At 39.8% G+C, this 22884-nt stretch overlaps 1 protein-coding gene across 3 annotated transcripts in view; it reads right to left on the reverse strand.

Moving 5' to 3' along the window:
* GULP1 (GULP PTB domain containing engulfment adaptor 1) overlaps positions 1 to 13159 on the reverse strand; it is a 145670-nt gene extending 132511 nt beyond the window's left edge. For all 3 annotated transcript variants that reach the window (XM_050976787.1, XM_030241596.2, XM_030241592.2), the window contains exon 1: positions 13063 to 13159. The gene's annotated coding sequence lies outside the window, so the exon portion shown is untranslated. The remainder of the gene's footprint in view (positions 1 to 13062) is intronic.
* Positions 13160 to 22884: the final 9725 nt, after the last annotated feature.

Here is a 22884-nt window from a genome sequence, read left to right on the forward strand (position 1 = left end):
TTCCAGACTTCCAATTCTTCCTTTCGTCATATAGGTTATCACTAACTTCTGTGAATGAACTGGGAGATGCAGATGCACATGCACATTCAGTTTCCAAGATGTGGTGGAGAATTAGAGTTATAAAAGGAATAATGGAGAATATAAAGAAAAAAAGCAGCTAAAACACATGAAAAACACATGAAAGCAAAATTTAATGTTTTAAAAATTTATCCAATTGAAATGAATCATAAGAAGAAAATAAATCCGTGCAAGCATGGACAAAATTAACAAAAATCAAAGAAAAAGCAGCAGAATTACTGTATAGAAAAGGTACCAATCAAACAAGCACAGCTGATGGAGCAACCCAGTAAACAACAAGATCCTAAAATTCTTTCATGTAGTAATAGTAACCTTCAAAGCCTGAAGATGGACATTACTACACAGCTTCTTGCAAGGGGAACACAGACAGAGGCAGCACACAAGTTTTCCTCCTTTAGTTTTTGGTTTTATTTCAGAGCACCAAAGCATGCCAAGCCATAACCCCCTCAAAAATAAAAAAAAACCCCTAGCGAGTCTGAATCTTGTGCAGTTAGAGGAAGAGGTTAGAATACTGCTGGACCAAGAATATTAAAATGACATCTGAACACAACCAAACTATGCAGCTTTAAAGCTGTCCAGATTTGTGAAGGAATATTTGTAAGAAAACTTGGCTGCAGATTCTGGGAGCATATGGAATGCACAGAGGCCACCTACAGCAAACTGAGAATTCCATAGAAAAACAGATAAGGTATTTGATTGATAGCCCACTGCCAAAAAATCTGGAACACTGAAGAGACATGGGAAAAACAAGGAAATTTATGTATACTGTACATATATTGGATGTGACATGCTAATTCTGCTGAAGCACAACTGAGTAAAAGACTGTCTACTGAAAAAACAGACTGAAGAGGGCTAAAGCAAAAGTTTCAAGAAAACAGAATGTGTTAAAATGTGATAAAAATAGAAGATAAATAACAGAAGACTGAACTGCATGAGTATGATAAATAATTCACAATAAAATTCACAATGTTGTGCACCTATAAGGCCGCTCCAAAACAAAGTGCTGGAAAGGTTGCATCCATTATGATAGAGCTTAATGGACTAATCTTCATGACCAAGAAAAAAACCAAGTTTTTATCAGAGGCTTTATTACAGGTAATTGCCACTAAAACTCAGCCCATTTGAGTGATGAGCAAGAATTCACTGTTTCAACCACATTGTACTCCAGTCAGCTGCATGTCTCCTACAGGGTCAGTGACATCAATCTCTCTTTTCAAACAATTCATCAGATTTTGTGAAATGCATGAAAATTTTATTGGAGGACTCCAACAAGTTCCAAAATCATTGCCAGAGAGAGAGGCAAAAGGAAAAATAGGACTACTCTGCTGCAGCCCAATTCCACTAGAGACTAGCTCAAAAAAACCCAGTTTGAAAGGTCTGTCTTCTTTTTCAAGATCAGTCCCTTGAACACCTGAATCCTCCTCTCTTCCAGCACCAGCAACACCATAAACACTGAAAAAAGAAGATCTGCCAAAAGGCAATTAAGTTCTGGCAGGTTGTTCCACGCTATGATAGACCTTACAAAAGTGGAGGTTCAAAGGCAAAATTCTATCTTTAGCAATATCATATTTAAATGGGGGTGTGCAGGGGCAACAGCCACTGGACAGGACAGACCCACCACATTGTTTGCTGCAACTTCTGTTTCTTTTCTGTTATTAGTTAATAGATAAAGTGAGCTCTGGTGCGTTCAAAAGTCAATACATTGCTCATTTTTAAAGAGAGCTGAGAACCAAGAAAAAAGCTTTTCTGTTTGTTTTGTTTTGTTCTGGTTGAGCTCAGCAGGAAAACAAAAGAAACCTTCCTAATAAACACATGTAGGAACCTGGATTCAAGACAAAGGTAAATAAACTGGATATAGTAACGAGGTTTCTACTTTTCTGCACTATAGTACTGTTGATCCTCATTTGTTGAAGTGGGGTGCCCTGAAGAGCACAAAAGTCAAGGCCAGATAGAAACTATGTCCCTGGGGATATATCTGTTCTGGTTGTGTCAGCAAGAGCTACACTGCAAGCACTGAGGAAATCAGCGTATGACAAACCAGTGCCTGAGTTTTACGTCTGTTAGGAAAAGCATCTCTGTTGCTCCACAGTCAGACTGAACATGTCTAAATTAATTTACTCCTCCCACTTCCCAGCTCTTGGTCATACCTGATCCAGTTCCCATACCAAAAATACCTGAGCCAGTACCCAAAGAAAGGTGCACTAGACAGTAAGAGGATAGCAGCATATGAAGAAGTGTTTCAACCACCATCTCAGGAGCATCATTTCACTCTAAATGACTTCAATGACCCCACAACTGCGGGGTGACACCCCGAGAAGTCACATAGACATGAGCAGGGTTCTTGCACACAAAACAGAACTAATGACCATAAAATTACTATCATTCATAAAGCAATTTTTCACATTTCAGCTCTCACACTAGCCAGTTCTTTGCCATGTGTACCACTTTTCCTAATATCCACATGCCAGGGCAGACTCAAATAATTGACTCATTTCCAGATAAGCGACAAGATAGGAGCGAGCAGAGAACATTCTCCCCGCCCTTCACACTTCCCCAGGGTCTGAGGCTCAGAGTTATTAAGTTGCTTTCTCCAGACATGCTACAAATGTATTTGAGCTGCAACATCTCTTTGAAGATCTTACCTTGTAAAATGTTCCCAGGTATATTGTGAAACACAAATTTCAGAAATCTGTCAAGATAAATCAAGATTCCGCCAAGTTTGTCAGCTAAGAAGAAATACACTTGATTCTACCTTAGACAAACACAATTCTACCTTAGACAAACACTGCCTGGGACTTATATTTGTGTCACATTTTCCAAATAGCAGCTGAAATAATACACAATTGAAAACTGCTGTCTGGGGGAAAAAGAAGTATTTAGACCAAAAACAAACAGGATCAAATTACCCAGAAGTACACATGCCTTGCAGCAAGCACAAGAAACAGAACAGCAAATAACACACATAATTCTTCAAAGGCATCTGGCAAAATTCACCATAATGAATTCAAAATATTCAAGCAATTATTTCCAGCCAACCACTTTTTCCTTCAGAACTGAGATCCTTAGCATTTTATTATTTTCTTTACTGTCAGGACATATTTCTTCAGTAGTTTGACTTCTTTTTTCTCCCCTACCATTTGGCTAGGCAACTAAGTAACTTATTCAGTAACTTCCAGATGACCTAGCAAATGAAATTGATTTGGATTAAACAGCAACAGATTATTTTAGTGGTTAAGCAGTCACGGGTATGCCAGCAAAATAACACATCTTAAGTATATTCCACTAATCCTATCAAGTATGCTTTTACTTATCTTTCACTAAGCATCTATTTTATGGTCCATTTCTTCATACCTTCTAATCACGGCTCAGTTTCAATGTCAAAAAATCTGAAATCCCAAAGTGAAAAGCAGACAGAATCACAACAAAGATAATTTTCCAAGTAAGAGGTACATAAGGGACTGCTGTGGAATTACTAGTGTTTACAACTATAAGCAAATTTACTGCTTTCCATCCTTTACAGGACAGATTTGTTACAGTTGAAAGCTCTCCCTTCAGGGCCTTTTAGAGAAGCACATATATCCTACAGATATGCAATAACCCATAAAGCCATCTCAGCAAGGCACAACACAGCTGTTCTCCTGGGGTTTTCTGAGAGTACAAGGGCAAGAGGAGGAAAGGGACATGGAAAAAGGAAGGAAAAGGTGTGCATGCAGGAGAGGGAAACTATACCTCTAATTTAAAGCTGAAAGGACTTAAACTCATCTAAACCAGAAATCTTTTCCATTCCCCACCTTTTGCTTGCTCAGATTTTGTTTATTTTTCTGACTCATTACTCAAAAATTTCCTAGATCCTAATCAAGTCTAACAATGCTTCAGAGGAAACACAACTCCAAAATGGGAAGGGGGAGAAAGTCTTATTTAGGAATTCTTCATAAGCCATTAAGTTATAAAAACTCAGGATATCCTCCTGGAATGGTAAGAAAAAATGCTAAATAATAAAGTACAATATCCTTAAGTCATCAAAACATGACTTGGCTCTGAATTCTGGATGTCAAGAGCTTAGATGGTGACCGTTCATTCTTATATTGCTCTTCTGCTTGAAGTACCCCAGATTCTTCCAGGAGTGGAGTTTGAAATGAATTTAAGACTCAAACCAAACAGATGAGGAAATCCTGAAACATATCAGTGGATCAGTGGTCAGCAAAGATATCTGGACACACAAAGTATATGAATCACACAAAGTCTCCCCAAAAAGCCTCTGTTGTGACAGAGCCTCCAGTAGAAGCATCCTTCTACTCCATTTTAAATGATCACCTTGGCTGACACCAGGCTACACAAGATGCACTTCATCAAAAGCCTCATCCATGAGCACTTGAAAATTATTCACTTTACCCACACAATGCCTCCTCTCATTTTTATTAGCTCTACATAATTTTCTTATCTGGCTTCAAATAAAATACACAAGAAAATGATGTTGCATCTATTTTTATAGTGATTAGAGTGATTTTTCCATCATTGAGATTTAAAAATAAAGACTATGTTGTTGTTTTATTTATGAAATTTGAGAATTTAAAAGACAAAACAGACTAATATGAGAATAAAATTCAGATAAAGATATTTTGTAAATGCATTCTAGTTCAACAAAATAACATTTGCTCCTAAGATGTCCTTTATCCTATTATATTCAGCCTTGGAAAAACAAGTCGAAGACTGCAAACTTTTCACTAAAGCATGTCAGTCTTTTATGAGTCTGAGGCTGGGTTTAGAACTTAAGGTGCAAATTGTACATTTTGAAAACAGAGAAGACTGAAAGCTATCAGTTATACAAGAAACAAGTTAAGTATGTGTATTAGCATGTACATGCTAGGCTTGCCATCTAATGCTAAATGCCCATGTAGGATAATCTTATTTCTTAATAATCTATTTTAATTAGATAGCTACATGAAACTGGGTGTCATGACAGCGTATTATTGCTAAGTAGTCACACCCTGTCCTTCTCCTCCTCAGAACACCCAACAACAGAAGCGAAAATCTAAGCAGAGTGACAACTTTACATCTACTGCTGTGGATAATAAACCAGCATTTCCACTTTTGTGCAAGACTGGAGAAATGAACACCATACAGAACACCAGGCATTAAAGCAGTTCCTCAGAAGTACAACACACTGTCCTTGCCTACCGTGACATAAATCCTCCTTCCTCACAGCAGCACTGTCACTTGTGCATTTAAATCATTTTTGCCTTGCCAATCAGTACCAAAGCCAAGCAAACACCTGCTTGTTTCTAAGAGAAATAATCAGCAGTGCTGTCAACTGCACTTCAGTTTCCTGACAGATCACTGCAACACCCATGTAGGCTCTGCTTGCTCCAAGCTTTCCACACTGGCAGATTTGCAGAGGCCACCAGCTATCTCATACCGCCCCAGTCAAAACCAGTGAAAAACAGCACCTCATATCTGTACTGACAGCTGGGGCTATCACCCATGCAAGCACATCAGTCAGTGTGGCATGGCTGAAAGGCCAGATAATGATTTGGATTCAGGAATTACTCTTCATATCAGAGAAAATTACTAATACAAAACCTAACAGCATAATAGCTGCATTCAATATCCTCATCCATAAAACACAGGGGTTGGAACCAAGACCTCTGGGAGATGTACCTAATTTTGAAAGAGAAAACAATAAACAGCTCATATGCTCTTTTAGATTATCACATTTGCTGTTAATGGCAGAGTGCTTGTGACAAACACATGGGTTTGCCAGTCAGTATGGCCAGATTAAATCACAACTTGCAGATTCCCCTGTCTTTTAGGGCAGAAGCAATAGGCCCTGAGAGAACTTAGCCTGGGAACTAAAGTTCTCAAGTGCCCTCTCCAAGGCTGGCTGGCTTCTTAGGTACAATTTCAAATCCATGGGGACTAAACCAGAAACAGACCTCCCCACACAGAATGGGATGGGAGGGAAGAATCATTTTTACAAGATGGAATGCTTCTAGGTGAGTTCTTTTGGTCTCCAGAGAAACCTAATGTGCTTTTAAAAGAATAAAAAGTAGAATTAACAGTGGAGAGCCCCACTGAAGTAGAAGGACCACAAGCAATTTAGCAAGAATTTTAACCACTAGCACACTAACAGTTTCAAATGGCTGTGTAAGAAAATGTTACTTTGCACGTCCCTTTCCCAGACCCGGGCATTGGCTCCTCTCCTACCTTACCTCCCTACAAAGACAAAACCAACCCCTCACCAAGAAAAAACAGCTACAAACTCTGATTTACAAGAAAATGTATGAAGCACTGCATTGGTAGCTAGACATGAGCTGTTTCGTCCAGTCAGGTGAAACCTGGAGAGTCTCTCTTTCAAGAATATGAGCATTACTCACACTGGCATACCTGTTCAGCAGTGTTGACATACTGCATCTCGCACCATAAAACACAGCAAAAGCAAACAATTAAGTGCAATTACTACATGGCACAGAAAGATTAGGGAATTAGTAACTGCTCCAGCTGCACAACTTGTTGAAAAAGTATTTCTTCCATCCTAAGCCCATTTGCTCAACATGATAAATTGAATATTAATGCAACATGTAACACACAAAATTAGTAATGCAATTTCTAGGCCGCTGGAATCAAGAAAAAGACTGTCCTTTTCTCAGACATTAAAGACCTTTTTGTTTACAAATCCACAGTAGGCTCTACTTTAGAGCTTACACATGTGAAACAGATTAAGAGGCACCACAGTGGGGGTTAATGTCTCAAACTTTCTGCTGGCTATTTTCTATCCCAAGTAAAGATTCAGCATCCTTTTCCACATACACTTCACCTCTCACTTTTGCTTTAACAAGTCTCCACACAATTATCTTAACTACAGTTACTCTAAAGCAGGTATGACTTGGGCATACGACACCCTGCAGCATGAAATCACCTTTAGCTTTGATCCCAAGTGTCCTCTGCTTTGGAAATGATGGTTCTGCCACTTTATTAATCAGGAAGCAGAAAATAGAGAAAAGCTATCAGCTGCAATTTTCAGCAGTGGGGCAAGCCTCACAAGAGACTTTCTTGAAGACCCAAGTCCTAAAATTTGGAGTTTGTGTGAAAAATAAACTGTTTTTAATACAAAATGAAGTTCTGGTCTACATACCTGTGTAAAGAAAAAGCTTTAAAGAAGGAAAACAATACTAAATGTTCACAAGGAGCCTGTAGTATTTTAAATTTCATTATTTTCAATATTTTGTTTTTTAGGGAACCTGACTCATGATCTTTGAATGCACTCAGCTGCCAACACAGCGTGTAGGAAGAAGGCATTAGAGACTGCACATATCTGCACAGCAAGGCATTTGGAAGGATGGCCTGGGCAGACATTAAAAAAATAGGTTTGAAGACACAAGAAACTTTCTTAAACAACTCCTAATGTAACTGGCATGCAAAGATGATTGCTGTTCCAAACAACATTTTGAGATGTGACTGCAGGAAAAATAATCTATTTTACTGGGAACACAGTCCTTTATCTAGGCTCATTACCTCACTTCAGTGATACGTTCCAGAAGATTTCACAACAGATTAAGAAAAAAATGCTGCTGTTTCAAGAGACACCTTCTGTAAAAGATGTGCAAACACAGACACAAACCCTAAAAAAAAAGCTCCCAATCTGACAAAAGAGAAAACATATTAATTAATATCAGGAGTACTTTTGTGTGCAGGAAAGCCAATAATTATACTTTAGCAGACGTAAATTACTATCACAGAAGAGACTTGCCAAAGCTGAGCAGACCCAGTCTGCAGATGAAGAAACCAGCACTCCACTGGGACCCTTACCACAAGGAGAGTTGCAAGACCCAGGGGAGAATGGGCAACCACCTCCCTTCCAGATATCTTTCTCCACAGCAGGAGCAACCTCATCCCAGCTTTTTGACTAGTGGAAAACAATTTTGATTTTGCCTAGACTGCTGAGATCTCTGAAAAAGCCTTTAAGGGACACAGGGATTTAGAGTAGATCACCTGGAAAGTTTAAGCACAATGTGATAGGACATCTGCATGTAAAAGAAGAAAAATGGAAACAAAAGAGAATATTAAATGTCACAAGAGGGGAATCCTGATTTGCACACTGTGGTACTGCTTTTGGTCAGAATTTTCCCCATTAAAACTAAGGGGATGGAGAGAGCAGAGGAAGAATTGAAAAAAAGAAATCACATTAAAGAACTTAAAATATTCCAGAGAACTCCACAGTTGTCAAAAATAAATTCCATTCTATCTGAAAGCAAGGAGGAATTTACATGCAGTTTTACAGCTTTCATGTTATTTTGGGAATTATGAGAAGATGGAAGATACAAGGCTTCTGTATCCATATCTATTTCCAAGTACTGGAGTACCCACATAGCCTTCTCCACAAAGCAATAAAGAAAGCTAGAAACAGCCATCACACACTTTTGAGTGGCAAAGGATTTGCCTAATAATTTCCAAATTTTTCAACATAGAAATGTTATTTACTTGCATTCCTCAGGATATCTGTACAGCACAGGAATAACCAGAATTTCCACAGATTATAGTTCAACTTTCTGGTGACCAAAAAAAACCCCACTTTAACTCTGTCAACAGAGCCAGCTGCATTCTCCAGCCAGCACATTATTAAAAGAATTGTTTACCAATTTACACTTGTGAACACCATTGCAAGGCAGGGGTGTTGATCAGGTATTGCTGACAGAATACACAGAAAAACATTTGGCTGCACAGATGTTGCTGAATCTTTATAACTCCAAGTGATATAGTAAATGGAGAAAACACAGCTCAGTTCTCATCAAACCAGAATATTCAAGCTTAGGGTGCAACATTAAATAAATGCAATAGTAACCAAGTGATTATATACTAATAAGATAAATATGTCACACTCTGGAATTAAAATGACAATTTTTTAATGGCTGCCCTTCAAAACAGAAAAAAATATTGCAGAAGTTAAAAAAATCCAGTGTCTTAATCTAAGAGGCTTTCTAGTGCTTTTTGCCAAATGATCAAGCAGTCTGTGTGAAACTGTAGGTGTTACAGCCTGAGTTCTGCTTCTTGCTTCAGTGAAAACTACTTAGATGGCTCTCAGAAACCCAGGTGTTGTCTGATCTACAAATACGTTTGTTTCCTTCAAGCTACAAAATTCTACATTCTCTCTGTCTTTGCTGCTATGTAATTACACATCAGAAACGTAAGTCACCTCAGCCTGATGAAACAATCATATTTCAATTCGGAGCGCCCTCTTAGCCTGGTGATAAAAACATCTGCTTAAACTGGCCAAAGAGAGAACGAATGGAAGTGGAAATTTCCTGGGAATTCATGATGTGTTTTCAGCTGGATAAATTCTCTATTGGGATCCTGGATAAAATCTGTGGTAAAAATCACTTTGGACTCTTGATGTTCAGTTTAGTGTTACAAACGTTCTCTAAAACCATACAGCAAGGGGGTCCTTATGGGAGGACTGTCTGCTCATTAAGTGCAGTGGAGCTGCAGCCTAGGTTAGAAATGCATTTTAGGTGCATTAAAAATGCTTGATAAAACACATTTTTAAGACTTAAGAGCTACTACTGACCATCCCCAGAGTCTTTGTAGTGCCCCTGGGCAGACAGAGTGGCACAGGCAAGGTCCACAGCTACATATCTGAGATTGAAAGGGTGGGCAGTGATGACACTACTATCCTCAGGGGACAGACCACAAAATAGAGATCATTAAATAAGCCTACCTCCTTCTTCCTCCCAGCCCTAACCAGCACGGGCTGTGACTGTAAACCCAGATCAAGGCTACACATTCAGTGGCAGTAGTTGGCCATCCCACAACAACAAAGCCACAGAACAACTTGATGAAGCATTTAAGTCATAGGGAATGTTCAGGGGAGCACTGGCAGTGAGGTAGCAAAGCTATCTGCATGAACAAAGCCAACATTCTGATCTCAGGGATTCGGGAGATACTAGGAAGGAAATTACTTCCAAAGATATTGACAGATATATCTGCATGCATAGTTACGTTCTGCAGGTAAGAGAAGCAAAAAGGACATTGTTAGGTAGCTATGCAGAGGCACTGTGTGTTCTAACAGGGCCAGTATTGTTTGCTCTTTTCTGGATTACAACCTGAGTCTCTAAGGGAGCTTATCCCTTCAAAAATCAGATTACAGTAAGGCAAAAAAAGGCAATGGGGAAAATGTTTATTTCTGCCCAATTAGCATATTCTTGTGCAACAACTCTATGAAGTCATGAACTAATGATCTTTTTGCCGTGTCTCAAGAGCTGATGTACTTGGAACACAGACTCAACTTCTGCCATGAATTCCACCATTAATAATACCTGAAAAGTCTGAGGGAGTTGCAGTTCTTTTCAGGTCTCAGTGTTTTATTTGTTCTCTTGAAAAAAAAAAAAAAAAAGACAGAATGAGAATCCTGACAAAAGCCATACTAGGTATGACCAAAATTTAGCGATATGGTAGTTTCCCACTCTGTTCTCTTTCAAGCTATATGTTCCCCAGTTCAAGCTGAAGCTGCCCTTTAATTAATTCAGCTGGTAGTTCTAATTATGTTCTTATGACATGTTCAAGCATTACACTCTTGAGGGATTATCTCAAGAGGAAAAACTAATTCCATAATTGTAATACAAATTCCAGTTTATTGTATTAGACCTCTCAAGTGCTTCATGCAGGTCTCCTGACTATGACTTTTAGAGCATCCAGCAATGTTTACAAACATTATACACTACTAACAATGTTTACAAACTGCTACTGAGCCATGAAATTTAACTTAGCCTACATGCAATAGACCAGCAAATTAAAATGAGCATGCGAAAGAAATTCTGAAATGGCACATCAGGTAAGTGTTTTGCAGAACAGTAGATGCACCATCTTTGAACTCTAGAAAAACCCTCAAAAAGGTTACAAAGTTACCTCCCAAAACTAAGGAGGCAGTACAAACCAGTAGTTTGTAACATCCCCTCTTGTTTTTCACTTCTGTTAACTACATCTTCCTCCTTGCTGGTCCTCCAGTAGCGGGGGATTTCCTATGAGATTTAAAATGCTTTACACAGAACATTGTATCACAGTTCACTGTTATAATAACTTTAATTTCTGTACTCATCACTCACAAGACACACCCAATCATGTCATCCTAACTTCTCAGGCAACCAGAGACGTATTTGCTTCTGCTTATTTCCAGCCCCCTTTTGTTGATATTCCTCCCACTGTAGCTCTGCTGAAAGTATAACCCAAAGTTCTCCCTCGCACACTTCAGCACTGTGCCCTAACACCAGGCTTTTAATCCCTAAATCACTCTCTTTATCCAAGCCATTCATGTAAACATACACCTTTAATAATATCTATAATTACTAACGCGTTAATTACACACACTTAAAATGCATCCCAGAAAAGTGTATGTATAATATGTATGTATAATAATCATGAAATTATTTTTCCCCTTTCTGTTGTTTCTTTCTGTTCAAGTAGATAATTTCTAAATATTTGAAGTTGTTCCTGACATACTAGAAATATTACTGATTGACAAATCAACCAAGTAAGTCTACAACTGAAGCAATACTTACTGCTCATTCTGAAATGACCATAAGAATAGAAGCTTGACCTTCAAAAATATATTATTTTCCTTTCTGGTAAATTGTTTTGTCTTATTTTGATTAAGACCCTAAGTGGCTCTGAAGTACTGCTTATCCCTACAACAACTGAAAGGTACCACTCACATTAGATGTTCATCTAACATACAGGGGAAGAAAATCATGGAAAATAAAAGGAGAGCTATTCACATAACACACAAATACAAATGCTTATTTATATTTATACTGAATAAACTAAATATGTTGCTATTATAATTTATACGAATCTCTGCATATTCAAAGCACTTTCATAATCACCTTCATGTATGCTTCGTTTCCAGTTTATTTTGGGTGGGGGGTAGCATCTTTTTATTTGTGATAACTTCTTTCCATAAAGATGATGTTTTAAGAACTTGGAACTGCAATGGAACTGTAGGAACTGGAAAGTTTAAAAGATGCATGCTGTTTAACTTAGAAATCTAATAAGCGTCTCAAGTTCAAAAAAATACCCCAGAAATCTATTTCTTCAGAAGGGAGACAGTTCCTTTGTATGAAGAATACAATTAACCTTTACAGGTCTTTGATTGACTCTCGGTGCCCCCAATAAATGAGAAGGAGAGTGAAATTAAATTAACAACATACTTTCACACGTTCCTCTAATTGTTATACAACTTTTAGACCCTCTGAAACTGAGAATTTCTCCCTGAATCTCCCTCCTGACTCCAAGGCAGAGTTGCAGTCCTTGCTCAGACTTCTCTCTATTCGCATGATGATCGAGCAAACTCCTCCAGCACTCCACCCTCCCAATACACGCGGAGTTAAAATTATCTCGGTGGTTTGGGTTTGGTTACGAGCCGATGATCCTCCCTAGTACAACAACTGAGCGCTCAGCAGCCCCAGCGGCGAGCTCGGCTGCCGCCCAGCACCGCTGGGCTGCCACGGCGGAGCTTCACGGGGAAAACAAAACCTCCTCTCGGATAAAGGCTTTACTGTACTTACAACGGGCAAAAAACCCCAACCCCGAATGAAAGGCGGCTCATTATTCGCAGCTACTTAAAATTCACCAAGCCCTACCCCTGTGTCCGAGACCCCCGGGTCCGTGCGGGTGCCGGGCTGGGGGCAGCCGCTGCCGGCGGCCCCCGAGCGGGGAGCGCGGACCCCGAGGCAGCGGCACGGCCACGCAGGTGGACCCGCGGGAGCGAGGAGCTGCTCCGGCGCCAGCCCCGCTCCGCTCGCCCCGCGAACGCGCCGCGGCACCCGTCCCTGCCAAGTTCCGCGCCGACGGCAGAGCGGGGCAGCGGAGCCCGGGGCAGCGCTCGGCCGCAGCGATCAACAGGCGCTCAGACCCCCGTGCCCCTCTCCGTGCCGCGGGGCAGGGGCTGCCCCGGCGCGGGCCCCGCGGTGCCGCCGGGCGCGGAGCGCCGCGTACCTGCCGGGGATGGAGCAGCCCGTCCCGCCGCCTCTCCGCGCCGCTCCCGGCGCCCGCTCCGGCCACGGCCGCCCCGAAAGTTTCCTGACGTCAGCGCGGGCGGGCGGGCGCGGACCCCGCCTGCTGCCGGGCTCGCCGCCGCCGGGCCGGGCCGCCGCCGCTGCTCCCGGGCTCCCCCTGCCTCCCGCCGGCAGCGCCAGGGCCGGGCAGCACGGCAGCAGCCAGCGGCGGAGAGAAGGCGTGAAGAGTAGGCGGCAGTTGAGAAAGTGAGGAACGCGATTTGGTAACTCTGCACTCGTAAAGAAAGCATCTCCTATGGAACAGATAGTAGACACGGTCGCGCTGGTTGAAGCTGCAAATAATTTTGTCTGGTACAGATGTGCAGCACCGCTCTTTGGAGAACGGCTGTGGCATGCACTCCCCATTAAAATGTGTTTCAGAAACACCAGAACGGTGTAACACCATATATTTTTATGGCAGTCATGGTATGTGCAAGTTAGGGACAAAGCATTTCGTGTTGAAAGGCAAGGAATTCAGGTCTGCCATTATTTCTTTTATTCCTAGTGGTATTCCGCCAATAATAGGGCATGCAGAGTCTGTGGAAAGGCAGGAAACTCATCCATTATTCCTCCCTGACTGTTTTTTCTTAACAGCACATGAAAGATGCCTTTCATTTTGCATAAATCACTAGACAAACCTCGAGAATGGCCATTTAGAGAGCAGAACAAAACATGACACTGCAATCAAAGCGAAGGCATTTTGTCTGCAGCAGGTGTATTCTTGTTTTAAAGACAAGATGGAAAACAGTTCAGAATTGCCATTTATGGTCCAGAGTGGAAAGTTTCATGACAGAAAGAAACCCGTGAAAAGTAGAAGTCAGGAGCAGGCAGCTTTTTAAATCAGTAAGCTCTAGATAATTACATGCACAAATATGAAATATGCAAAAATTTGATTTGTGTGGCTGCCTTTTCCATTCACAATTAAAATAAAAACCAAAACAAATCAAACTCCAAAATAAGTACACAAACCCCTGGTAAATTAGTAGTTTTTCTGCTCTAGACATAAGAAAATGACTGAAATTTTCCCTCAGTTTAGTCTCTCAAGTAAAGGAAACAAATACAAACTTTTCACATTGTTTCAGAGTTATTTGTAAATTTTACTAGGGAGCTAACAAGCTAAATTCCAAAACATGAATATAAAATGAATTCTGAAAAAGAAGGGAAATGGAAAACACTTGGGGAAATTGTATGAACTTTAAATTCTAAATAACATCAAATGCAGGAATTGTTTTTGGCTCCTGCTTTCATATACTAAACCTTAAATACTTTAGGTGGGGAAAAGAAAGCCCAGACAAAAAAAAAATACCCCTACTAAACCTGTCCACAGCAGTTGAAGGAGAATCTGAGCAAAACACATTTCATTTATTCACAGATAATGCACGAGAAAGAAACTTTTTTTGACTGTTGTTGTTACTGACAGCTATTCCTTTACACCTTTCTGCAGCATCTGGTTGGAGCTGACAACTGCATTGCATGCATCTCCTCAGCCACTTGTCCCTGTCAAAAACAGTGACAGGGAGGATGGGAAGAGAGATAATCTAGGAATTGTATGAAATCATTGAAGAAAAGTAAAAGTCAGCTGCTATCCAGAACCTTATTTTTCAGAGGTTCTCAAATATACAGACACAAATTCATCTAGTACATGTTTCAAACATCGTGATAAAACAATTTAGGCTTCAACTGCTTGTTTTTCATGTTTGTGTTGCTGGTTTTTAAAGGAACAAGGCAGTTCATGCAGTGCTTCCTTAGGCAAAACTGCAGTTCATCTCAGTGTCAGGAAACATCTTCTCTATTTGGCATTCCACAACACACATCTAAAGTTGGTCTGTGGTTCAGATGATAAACAAGTGCTCAGCCTTGTTCTGTAAGTGTACCAATTTTAGTTTGATTAGACAAGCTCAGCTGTCATCTGCAAAGCAGAGCACACTACAGACAAAGAGAAAACATTCAGGCTGTTGAAATAAATGCTATGATTTTTTCAAAGGTGATGCAGAAACAAGAAAAATTAGGAACACCTAATTTTTTTCTGGTGCCATAGCAGATTTTACACCAGAGGAAGCTAAAAATAAGTTATTATGCAGGAATGGGGTTTCTCTACATATTCCGAAGTAAAATATGCTTGATGAAGTCAGGGTATATTTTTTCTAAAATCAAGTTATACCATTTTAAATGCAATAAAATTACATGTATAGAATATATTAGTCAGGAAAGGACATTTTTCAAAATCCCTTCTGCATGCAAAATTTTTTTCTTAAAGAAAGTGAGACATTTTATTACACGAGAGAAAAATACTCACTACATAGGGAGCTTTCTTGCTCTTCTGTGATATATTTTTGACATAATCTGTACTGAAATGCCTAAATAAAAGGAACATAGAGCAAACCTATTTTCAGTTTAAATTTGCTGCATAGTATTTGAAGAAAAAAGAAGAAAATGTGACATCTTTCTTCTATGATTGGGGTCTTTTTCCCATCAAGAGCGGTAAACGTTGGGGTGGAATGAGGACATTACTTGAGAGGAAAAGTAGAGGAAAAATATTTGAACTCTCTCATTAATACCTATTCCACTTAGTTTTTAATTGGTGTGGTCCATAAAGCAAAAGACTGAGAGCAAAAAGAACCAAATCCTGCCTTGCTCAGTAGTCTAGATCTCCCACAATCCAAGAGGACAAATTCAGGTCATTACCAAGACTATCATACTTGCTATAGAAAAGTTGAGCAAAGGACTGGGAACACAAGAAATGAAAAGAGGATACTCAGAGAAAAAAATCTCTCTCAGAAACACATAGAACAGTTTGGGTTGGACAGGACCCTGAAGATCATCCAGTTACTGTCCCCTGCCATTAGCAGAGACCTTTCACTAGGCCAGGGTGCTCAAAACCCCATCCAGACCAGCCTTGAACACTTCCAGGGCTGCAGTGCCCACAGCTTCTCTGGGCAATCTATTCCAGTGTCTCAGAAGCCTCAGAATTTCCTCCTAGTATCTAATCAACATCTGCCCCTCTCAGCTGGGAGCCCTGTGTCCTATCACTGTGTGCCCCTATGAAATGTGCCTCTCCATTTCAGGCTTGTACCCTGGCTCCAACATGAATGATCTGGTTTTGTTATTCTTCTGAGAATGTAAACATCAGTCTTGTAAGCAGATGGTGATGACTGGGTGAAGATCATAGAGGATGAACTAAAGCAATATAATCAGAAGCCTTTCAGACCTGTAGCTATGCCAATATCAAAGGAAAAACACCAATCTCTTGCCACAGCACATGCTGCCGTTGAGACAGCCACAATACACAGAGTACCACAGCACAATTTCAGAAAGCTTCAGCCCAAACAGAGTAACATCCGACCACTTCATCAAGCTGCAAGCATCTGCTCTTCTTGTTTAGCCCAACCTTTTATCCCTGTCGCAACTGGACACGAAAGAAACAGACGCACACCTTTGCTCCGAGGTGAAGAGCAAAAGAGAGAGTTTATTTTCTGACTCCAATATTTATAGTTTTCCAAAAGTGACAGTGGATTGGAGGGTGACAGTGCCACCCCTCCAATGCCACTGGACAAACTAACAGTCTATCAAGTTTCTCCTCCTCCATAAAGAGCACAATGCATTTTATCTGTATATTTTACTATTATCTGTAGTAATTTATTATCTACAGAAAGTGTGTGAGAAAGTTCTCCACAAGGAGGTAAACATCAGAAGGTTTAGAAAATATTAGAAAATCAAGGCGACATATCCCCTCCTGTTGATGCGTGGCACCTGCGTGCCCTCTGTTCCCTTTGGTGGTTGGTCAGTGCCGGTGGGCACTCCATGGCTCATTGCTGTCAGTGCTGCTCACCTGCTGCTCACAGCTGCGCCCACTGGGGATGAGACTGGGCCCAGCCCCACTCCCAACCACCACAAACTGTGTGCCTATCACTACGTGGACTGATTTGCCAGAAAATAGTTACTAGACAAGACAGAGAGTAAAGAATTGTTCCAATTACAGAACCTGAGAATTTTCCTCACCCTTCTGGGTCCTGTCTCATCTCATAGGCCAAAAGCTACATGACATTACTCTGCAAGGACGTGAAACAAGAAAACAAAACAACTCCTGTTCAGTCCTTCTTATGAAGAAACAATACCAGAGAAGCTATTCCCCGTTTTCTATTTAAATTCTAGCTCCTTTAACGTTGTTATGGCAGTACAATGTACATCCCCATCTAAAATTTTCCTCACCTTGACAAAAGAACTGTAAATGCCACAATGTAAACAGATATCACAACATTCATCCTAATGACCTCAGACTATAACAACAACAACAGGAAGCCTCTATTTCAGCAAAGAGAAGGACATCATTAGCAGTATGATCATTTTGGGTATCACAGATGGCAAAGGCCAGAAGGACCTGAGTAGCCTGCAAATTATTTGCCTTATCTATAGACTTAACTAAGCACATAACAAGGCTACTGTTGGTCAGCTCATCAGAGCAGATGCTCATCTCTTTAAGGCAGCTGTGTAGCATCATATTGCCTGAATTTTCACTTTGATTTGGCAAAATAAAAACCTCTTTTGGGAGAGAATTTATGACAGAGGCTTATACAAATCAGAAGATATGATATGGAGACAGTTAGGAAAGAGGGGAAACATGAGTAGATGTCTGTTCTAGCTTTATTAACTGGGAATGTAATCATGTTTCAAAGATGTGAAGAGTTATTCACTCAAAACCACACTATTTCTTGTGTTCCTCTTATGTTCCCCTTTATTTAAAAACTCTTGCCAGATATTTGATAGTTTTTCTGCTTGTTATACTGTTACTCTTTTTTCCCATTTTGTAAATCTTTAAGAGCAGAAAGAACTATTACAATACTTTGATTTTTAGCCATAGGCTATACAATTTTAACCAGATGTCTTAACTATTGAGTTAAGGCCCCCACATTCAGGGCCTGAGGAAACCAGTAGTAAATGGATGAGAAAAACAAGCTGCTGACAATGCTCGAGCGCAGGTGGTGGTGACTGATTTACTGTTGCTCATTGCAAACCTGAGCTGGTTATCACTGAGTAATAACAACATACATAAAGAAGGTCCTTTATGTCATAGCTACTAGAGTTTTCATCCCAAAGGCTGTCAGACTCTGTATCCCTGAAGCTTTTTCTGGGAGTATGTGACATTAAAACTATTATAGTCACCCCTACAAAATATTTCTAAAATAGAAAAGCAGTATTCTATGAAGAACTTCTAGTCACAGACTAATGCTGGTTATAAACCTCCCATCAAAAAGCCAAGAGAAATGAAGGGGCACTTCATGCTAAGGTTTTGAGAAAAGGAAGAAGCAATAGAGAATTTCCATTAAAAACTTAAGGGTAGCATATAGTATTCCTTGCACAGAACAAGAGCAAGAAATGCTTATTTTGTTGGGGTTTTTTTTCTGAGCCAGTCATCCTTGGAATTGCAGTAGAACATCTACTTCTGAAAACATCTGAACGGTCTAAATTGCTTAGTCCATGACAAAAACCTAGAATACTAAGAAGGCCTAAAAAACTAACTGTGCCACTGGCTTATGACAGAAAGAATCAAAGAATCTCTATACTGCACATGGACCTAAGGTTTTTAAAATATTTATAGTATTTGGAAAAAATTGCAACAAATTTACTTAATGGTGTGTAAACCAAAGAAAAATTTCAAGTTCTCTCCCACAAAACTCACAAGGATTTTTCCTGTGGAATTCAAAGAGCACAATATATTAATAAACTATTTGTACAAGAGTAAAACCTTGAAATAGAAAGCCTTTGCTTTCAGGCCTTCTAATTGGTAGAATGTTGGAAGGACATCTGGAAGAATTTCTAAGCTCCTGACATAAACACTACAGCATCTTTCAACAGGTAAAATGCAAAGTGAAATCTTCAAGGTTTAGCAAAATAGCCAAGGCAAGGCCTCACAAAAATATAAGTATTAATTGAGGCTTTTAATCAAGACCAAATCAGTATTTTATATAGTTGTGTCATAATCTAAACTTCCCTTTCTCTTCTTTGTGTAATACTTCATTTACTGAATATTTCTTTACTGGAGATTGGATGTAGATGCATATGAAGTTATAGCTGAATTTACTCATTCACATTAGACAAAAATCACAGCCTTGATGGACAATAGGAGTGCTGCATGCATTCAATATACACATTAAAAACCCTTGGGTTACTTTCCATGTATAATTGAAAAGTTACAAGATAATAAATTTGGTAATACTTTTAAAAGGCATAGGGAACTGTATGAAAGCTGAAGGCAGTATGGAATTACTATTGCAACAAAGAAATAAAACCCTGATACACACCACATTTTGTGATTTGTAGAAAAAAGAATGAACATCCAATTAGAACGACCTTGTAGCTGAAAGTTTGGAGTGTCATGAATTATCAGCATTTTTTGTGTGCTGCAGAAATGAACCTGTTTCTTTTGTAGTCAGCTGTACCATACATTTTTTAGCCCACTGCTCTCATCACTGGTCATAAATACTAGCCAAAATCATGATATTTCTTGCTTACTTATTTTTCACAGAAAACATGTTATTCACAGAAGTTTAGCACTGTAAATATTTTTAAGTATGCTCTCTGTTTGGAATATATCTGTCTGGAAAGAGAGAGTGCCATTAGTCTCTTCCAGCAGAGGTGCCATCTAAGAATCCTTAGTAAATTTCAGACAATGAATTTTTACTTTTAGGTAAAACAATATGAAGAAGCATCACTTTGGAGTTTGGGATTGCTAACTGCCAGGTTTTGATATAGACTTCCCAGCATAAACAGGTGCTTTCTAGCAAGGAGAGCAGAACACCAAACCTTTTAGTGGAAAGCAGCCCCCTGAGCTAGCATCTGCAAATAGAGACTTGGAACAGGCTTGCTCAGATATTTGAATCAACCTCCATGTTTCCCTCTAGGCTTCTTAGCTGTTCTTCTTGAGTTACAGGAATGAGAAATGAACAACAGAATTATTCCTTTGTTTGTAATTGATACATGTTATTTATGAACACATTCATAAGTCTTCATTGCTTTCACCAGGCAGAAATTCACACCTTTCCATAGCTATCAGACCATAAAAGCTTTGTGCTATTCTTTGCCACCCATTTCAGACCCATACATTCTTTCCATTTTCTTGGTAAATATCTCACATCATTTTTCCTGGGTTTGTCCTTTAATTGTAATCCTTCTTTTTTATGCTTTAAAGGAAAAGCAGCTGAGCCTGTCGGCAGATTAGAAATGAACTTTTATGTTGCAGGTAAAATTCAGCTCTTGGCCAAAAGGTAATAGTGCATTCTATAAAACAGAGTAACGGGTATGAAGAACTTGTGCAATCCAGAGAACACTACAACATAACTGCAAATCCATCTCTGACTGGAACTGAGCTGAACTCTCTCTCTGTTGTTTGTGCTGGAATTGTTACTCTTGCAGAGCTACACTGGGGTTTTTCATGCCCCTGCCTCCAGGAACAAAGGCAATCTCTTGTCATTACCATTCACATGCCACAAGTGGAGGTTAAAAACTGCCTTCCCTTCACCAGGTGCAATAAGCATTTTAGTTCAAGCTTTGCTGATGATAATGATCTTCAGATGATCTTTTCATTAAAAAAAAGAATGATAAGTTAAAGGAGTAAACATTTCCCAGAATTTGGGCCAAATGTGAGATAGCTCTATATTTGATAGAGCTATTGCTTAAACTAATCTGAAACTGCTCAGGCAAAAAGCCTAGGTGAGCTTTCAAAAAAAATGCCAAGGAGGATGTATTTAAGTTTTTATTATACAGAGAGCAATATTTTCAGGTAAAGTTCAAAAATTGCTCTTGATGAAGCAATCACATTTTAATGCTGTGATAAAAACTCATGCAAGATGAACCCAACTTCCATCCAGAACTCCTACATCCCCCAAGTGACTATTTAACATTCAGCACACCTCAGAGTGGAGTCTAAGCATCCCTTTGAAAGCAATAACTGTTCTAATTTGTAAAGGTTTAGGTTATTATTGTATTACTTCCAAAAAAGTCATGGGTGCTTATCTGTTGAATAAAGAGCAAGCAGATCACAGAACTATGGCAGTACAACATGTGGCAGGGCAAAACAGAACTGCCTATTTTAACCATCCAAAAGGAAAAGGGGCGTGCTGTTCGGGGTGCTGCAACTTTAAACCTCCCTTCACCTAAGAACACAAAGGGGAAAAAACCTGTCTTTGATTTTAATGACATCAGTAATCTGTCATTGGCCTTCTGCAATGACAAGGTATTTTTCCATCCACCCACTTCTTGCTAGGTAAAGCATAGGGAATAAATTAATTTGGTATGCTAATGGTTCCTGCTGTCAACTCAGCAATTGATCCTTAGGGCTGGGTAACAAACATGTGTTTTCACACTCCCACATAGGTTGGTGGAATGCCTCTCTGCTGTTCACTGCTCATTTCAATACCTGCCTCTGGGCAGCCAATCCCACCCATGTCAATAAGCAAGTAAACAACATATTTGTTCCACCAAGCAAAAGATAGCCTCAGTAACAAAACTGGAATAAAGTTCCTAAAGAAAACATCAAAACAGTAAAATACCCATCAGTCTCCTTTCCTCTCTTTTGCTCTACTATTCTAGAGAATTTCTTTGCTGTAGAAACAAAGCAGACAATTCAGCACAATATTTTATCTTCCTTTGATCTCTCTTTGGAGTCTTTCAGCTTTGATGTTCAAGAAAAAACTAATGAACCCATATGGCAAATAATTTTAGATTAGAATTTGGCAAATATTAGCAACACAAAGCAACAGTGCCCCTGAGAAACCTCCTGCCCTCCCACTACAATCTCTTCTCTACCTTAACAAAGCTAAAGGATGTCTGCTAGGACAAGGCAATCCTGTTCACCAATGCCATCAGACAAAATAAGCTTCCCTGAAAGTGTCTTTGCTCCTAGCTTCCTCTAATCATTTGTCTCTCTGCTTCTGCCTCCAACTTATAATTCCAAATAATTCCTGTTGTGGCAATGCCTCTAAGTTGTTTTTTTTCTTCTCATATCCTAGTTTTGGTTATTGTTCAGCTGAAAGCAGTACCAGTTATTCCTGCTTCGGTTTTTTTCTGGTCACAAGTTGTTTTTCTCTTACTCTTTTTTTTTTAATTATTCTATTAGAAACCATTAAAAACTGACCTTGGGTTAGTGCTTTCTGATATCTTGTTTGCTTGGGAATCCCCTCTGTCTTGTGTTCACACAGCACAACACAAACCAACTTCTCAGCACCCGACACTGACCAGACTTGAGCTCTCAGCAGAGATCTCAGCACAGTCAGATGACAATAAGTAATCAGACCAATTGCTGACTGTTCCCCAGAACCTCTTTATTCCAAGTAGAGAAATGTGCACCTGCTTCTCTGTTTGCTGGAGAAGCCTAAAACATGCTCAACATCATTTAAGTGTCAACAGGAAGAGGGCAACTTGTTCTGAAGTCAAACTTGCCAAGCTGACTTCTGCCATTTTACACAGAATCAAATTCCTGCTGAGTTTCAGCCTCAAGCAGCTTCTGGCTATCAACCTCCTTGTGTTCTCTGCTAAATGCATGAAATGCTGATCAGTTTTGCTTTTCTATGTGTCTGAAGGGCACAAGATTCCAGGGGAGTTTTAGATTGAGTATTAGTAAAAGGCTCTTCCCCCAGAGGGTGGTTGGGCACTGGACAGTTTCCCCAGGGAAGTGGTCACAGCACCATGCCTGACAGAGTTGCAGAAATTTTTGGGCAATGCTTTCAGGTAAATGGTGAGATTCTTGGGGTGTCCTGTGCAGTGACAG

Source organism: Serinus canaria, chromosome 7, assembly GCF_022539315.1.
Source record: "Serinus canaria isolate serCan28SL12 chromosome 7, serCan2020, whole genome shotgun sequence".
NCBI classification, from domain to species: domain Eukaryota; kingdom Metazoa; phylum Chordata; class Aves; order Passeriformes; family Fringillidae; genus Serinus; species Serinus canaria.